Here is a 5,587-nt window from a genome sequence, read left to right as displayed (position 1 = left end):
CAGAAACTAAAATTTAGAGATGAACTGGATAAAAAAACTTTCAAATATGACTGGTCTCTTTTCTACTATTTAGCAATCACTGTGAGCATACAATATACTAGGCACTGAAAACACAGATTTGTTAGTCAACGAAGTCTCTACTCTCTTGGAGATTATATTCTATTGGAATAAATTTTGGCACTTCCATCTTGGTACTTTTTAGTTCACTCCATATCAGATTCATCCTTCTTGAGCCTCTTGACTGTGTATATCTGTTAAGGGTCAAGGTTCTGAATAAAGTTCTATGGTTCCATTCTTATAAGACTTTTCTGTGTTTGGTCCCCAACCACTGTCCATCTCTAGCAAAAACACCAACACTTTTAATGAAGCAAATCTTTTATCTCCTATGACAGCTCTCATAATTAGACTATTTCAGCACCCATTTGAGATATTAAAACAAAACTTTAGAGTTTATGATGAAAAGAAGTCCTTGTCACTCTCATCATCAGCATGAATTCGCTGATGAATTATAAAACTTGAGCTCCAACTGAAGCCCTTCCCACACTCCTCACATTTATATGGCTTCTGTCCAGTGTGGACTTGAAGGTAGGATCTCTGTCAGAAACACTTTCCACACACATCACAACACTATGGTTTTTCTCCCGTGTGGACTCCATGATGAGCCAGAAAATTTGAGGCCCAACAGAAGCCCTTCCCATGCTCTGCACATTGATATGGTTTCTCTCCAGTGTGGCATCTCTAATGGACTTGAAGCTGTGAACCTACACTGAAGCCCTTCCCACACTTGGCATACTGGTATGGTTTCTCCCCATTGTGGACTCTCTGATGCACTTGAAGACTTGAGAACTGACTAAAGGCCTTGCCACACTTTTCACATTTGTAGGATTTCTCTCCCGTGTGGATTCTACAGTGAACATTAAGATCTGAACTCCAACTAAAGTCCTTCCCACACATACCACATTTGTATGGCTTTTCTCCAGGGTGGCCTCTCTGATGGGCCAGAAGTTTTGAGTCCTGACTGAAGCCCTTACCACGCTCCTCGCATTTATAGGGCTTTTCACCCATGTGGACTCTAAAATGAGTGTTAAAATCTGAGCTACAACTGAAGCCCTTGCCACAAGCATCACATCAATACAGTTTCTATCCAGTATGGCCTCTCTGATGGTCCAGAAGATTCGTGGCCCAACAGAAACCCTTCCCACACTCCTCACATTTGTATGGTTTCTCCCACTGTGGCTTATCTGATGGGCTTGAAGGTGTGAACCCACACTGAAGCCTTTCCCACAATCCTCACATTTTTAGGGTTTCTCTCCTGTGTGGATTCTACAATGAATGTTAAGGTGTGAGCTATAACTAAAGCCCTTGGCACATGCATTGCATTTGTATGGCTTCTCTCCAGTGTGGATTCTCTGATGGGCCTGCAGTCGTGACTGCCAACTGAAGCACTTCCCACACTCTTCACATTTATAAATTTTCTTTCCAGTGTGGACTCACTGATGGACTTGAAGATAAGAGCTCTGACTGAAGCTCACTCCACACTCCTCACATTTACAGGGCTTCTCTCCTGCATGGACTAGCAGAGGACCTTGACAATATGAGCTTTTTTGAACATTCTTCCCATGCTCCTTATGCTTGTATGGATTCTCCCCAGTAGGAACTCTCTGATGATGGTAAAACTTTTGACTGAAACCCTTACACAATGCATCAGATTTGTTTGATTTCTCTCTACTGTGCACTCTCTGATGGACTTGAAGACTGGAAAACTGACAGAAGGTATCATCACATTTTTCACATTTGTAGAGCTTATCTTCTGCGCGTGCTCTCTGGTTAGCATGAAGATTAGAATCCCAAATTGAACTTTTCTCACATGCCACCCCTTTGTAAGGTTTTTTTTATCAACATGGATTCTGTAGTGAACTTTAAGATGTGAATCCTGGTTGTAGCATTTCTTGAACACATCTTCAGAAGGTGCAACATTTTGTTTTTTCAACCAAGAGCCAGTGCCTTGAATATTTCCCATGGAATCTTAATGCCCAGTTAACTCCCCTATAACCTGTTGCCAGATTTGTGAATAGAAAAGTTCATCATGTGGCAGATACCTTAATCTTACTTCTTAGAGAGTCTCCATCTCACTTAGATTCTTATTTCCTAGGGAGTTACCACTCTGAGTTGCCATCTTCATCATCCAAAGCTCTTCCCTCTCTATAGCTGGTGTGATGGACTGATGTTCTCCAGCAACATATCTTGGTACAGCTTCCTTTGTACAGAGTCCAGCAGCCTCAGCTCTTCCTCACTGAAAACCACAGCCACGTCCTTGAATGTCACCATCTCCTTGAACTTTGTCTTTGGGTCCTCCTTCTGGGGAACACTGAGTGTTAGGAAGGCATAAGGTGAGAAAGAGGAAAAAAAACCGGAGGCTGTTGCTGTCAATTGAAAATCACCTCTAACCTCTGGAGTATCTGTTATTCTCTTAGTTTGTCATGCTTAACTTGATGCCTCTGCAATGAAGTTACTGTTATGGGACTTTGTCACCTAACTAAACTTTGGTGCCTATCTTCAGCTGGCATTTCAGTAAGTTTTCAAGAAATGATGATGACATTTCTTACACCTATTGAACAGGTGAGGTCAAGAGGCAGGAGTGGTCCCTGAATCCAGCTCTCACACCACAGTCAGTGTTTTAAATCTTGTTTCTCTGTTGCTTTGAGTTTCTTAGGGTGCTGTTGCTGAGGCTGGCTTTGAACTGCCTCAGCCTCCTCAGCCACTGGAATTACAGGCATGTGCCATGGTGCCCGGCAGAAAGATGTTTTCTGTTCTTCGGTCAGTGCCTATTTGGATCCCTTTTGTTACTCTGGGAATATGATGAGGTCCATGAAATGGAGGTACCTGCAGCCTTCTTCCACTCTGAAGAGAAAAGGAAGAAGAATTCTAAGTCCTGCCTAGTGGGGTTCTGTTGCCAGGAGCCTGGAATTCACTCTTTCTCTCTGCAGCCTTTCAGAAGACAGGGCAGGGGAAGGCTCCTGGGAGATACCATGATCTTGTTTGTGGTCCTGGAAAATCCACACAGGATCTCACCAAACTCCATCTATGAGTGATGCATGCTTTCTTTAAAAAAAAAACAGGTCAGAAGTTAGTCCAGGGCTGAGGACATAGCTCAGTGATATAGTGCTTTCCTGGCATGCGCAAGGCAATCGGTTCAATTTCCAGTACCCAAGGTGTCTGGGAGGCATAGCCCAGGAGAAGTCTTCATTTCTGCTCAAAAGAACAGTGAGTGGTACTGCAAAGACCTTCCTGAGAGACAGGCAGGCCACGATCTCAACTCCAATAAAACTTTACTTGATGGGTACTGAAATTTTTCATACTATTTTTGCAAATTATGAAAAATTACTGTTTAAATTTTTTCCATCATTAAAAATATAAAAAGCATTCATAGCTTGCAAACTGTAGAAAAAACAGGCCACAAGCTAGATTTGGTCTACTGATAGTAGTTTACTGACACATGTTTTAGACAAAAAAGTAGTATCAGGTTGGGTCAAACTGCCTAGAAGTAGATACTAGGATAAGAATCATTGTATGAGTGATTATTTTTGTGGTGCTGGGGATTTATGAGTGATTTTTAAGGAAGTTCCATCATAGGAAATGAATAAAGGAGAGGAGGAAGCATGCAACAGGGAAGGAAGAAAAACTGTGAGAGTCATTCCCAGGATTGCCCCCAATTATTCCTACCTCCTAGTATTCAAATCCTGGGTAGTCCCAAGTGTCAGCTTAGGCTATAAAAGACTGCGGCATTTGTCTTGAGTTCTACCTCCCTTGGTCTCCTCTCTTTCTATTACTAGTTCTGGGAGAATTTACCTGCTATGTCTTGAAGACATTCAAGCAGTAATATGTGAAGGCTCATGTGGCAAGGAATTGAGGTCTGCAGCCAAAATTCCTGTGAATGAGCTTGGAAGCAGAGTCTCCAGTTTCAAATGACTATAGCTCCTGCTGACAGCTCAATTAGATCCTCATGAGAGACCCTGAATCAGAAACATCCAGTCAAGCTACTACCAGATTCCTGACCCTCAGAAATTGTATGGGATAATAACTTTTCATTGTTTTAAGCTGCTGTTATATAGTAATTTTTTACATCTCAATCAGGATTCCAAAGTCAAGCAAGGGGGTGGTGGCCAGAGGCATTTCTTCAGTGTCACTTCAGCCTTATGTTGCAAGGAGACCACAGTTTAAGAAACCTGCAATCTCAGTAGGTCAGATTCATGTTCTGTCCTGCACGAGTACTGGCCATGACATAGGCCTGGAGAATGCCTCTAGGACCTTGTCAGTTCCTTTAGCTGTGAGTTTCATGGTGCAGCTAATTCACTATCAACCTTGGTGACTAACCCAGGGATTGCTTCCACCACCCCTCTCCAAACTTCAGACAGTACAGCACGGAAAGATTCCATCCACCAGGGAATAGGCAAGAAAGTAAGCACAGGACTTTGTGGTAAAACTCAGTGCCAGTGTTATGATTTATATATGAAGCATCCCCCAAAAGTTCATGTACGAGAAAATGTGAGAATTTTCAGAATTGAAATTATTAGATTATAAAAGATGTAACAATCTGTGGATTAATCCACTGATATAGATTAACTAGGTGGTAACTGTAGGCAGGTAGGGTGTGGCTGGAGAAGGTGGGTAACTAGGGGTGTGCCTTTGGGATTATATTTTGTCTCTAGTAAACAGTGCTCTGCTTCCTGGTGCAATGCCTGAGTTGCTTGTCTGCCATGCCCTTCCACCACAATGTTCTGCCTTACTCAGGCCCAGAGTAATGACTGAACCTCTGAAACCAGGAGTCAAAATAAACTTTCCCTCCTCTAAATTGTTCTTGTTAGGTCTTTTGGCCCCAGAAATACAAAGTTGACTGAAACATAGAATGAAATCTAACACAGAAGAACCCAAAGGCATCAAGGCCAGTTTCTACAGATGGAGCATCTGAACCTGACCCAGTACCAGGTGGAGCACCAGATTTGTCTTCCTGCACACATCACCTCTAGTCAACTGCAACAGTCTCAGGCCACAAATACACCATAACAGCAGGTAGGCAACCTCAACAAGGGCCTTTGTCCTGCACCTGTGCTTCACTGATTTCAGCAGGTTGTGGGCTCCAGATACAGTCCAGCATTTCAGCAGCCATAGTCGATTCTGAAACCAGCATAAAAAAGGCACAAATAACACATAATAATATCCAGTTCACCTGACTTAAAAGACTTCTCAGTACAAACTGTACAGACCAGGAGGGAGAAGAATGAGATTTTCATAGTGCTGAAGGAAAGAACTGCCAACAGAGAATACTGTACCCAGCAAAGCTATCTTTTATAAATGAAAAAGAAATAAAGATATTCCCAGATTTAAAAAATGCTAAGAGAATTTATCACCATCAGACCTGTCTTATAAGGAATGCTAAAGGGAGTTCTTCCATTGAAATAAAGAGGCATAAATTAATAATAAAACATGGAAAGGTATACATCTCACTAGTAAGAGTAACTACACAGACAAATCCAGAATGTTCTAATATTGTAAACATGATAAATAAACCATGTCTACAGTATAAATA

The 5,587-nt window shown here is 42.0% G+C and overlaps 1 pseudogene; it reads right to left on the bottom strand.

Moving 5' to 3' along the window:
- Positions 1-450: 450 nt before the first annotated feature.
- On the bottom strand, positions 451-5,167 carry LOC124972290 (zinc finger protein 45-like; annotated as a pseudogene).
- Positions 5,168-5,587: the final 420 nt, after the last annotated feature.

Source organism: Sciurus carolinensis, chromosome X (genome assembly GCF_902686445.1).
Source record: "Sciurus carolinensis chromosome X, mSciCar1.2, whole genome shotgun sequence".
In the NCBI taxonomy this organism is placed as follows: Eukaryota; Metazoa; Chordata; class Mammalia; order Rodentia; family Sciuridae; genus Sciurus; species Sciurus carolinensis.
Note: the sequence above shows the minus strand (reverse complement) of the source record. Positions and strands in the feature narration are given on the sequence as shown.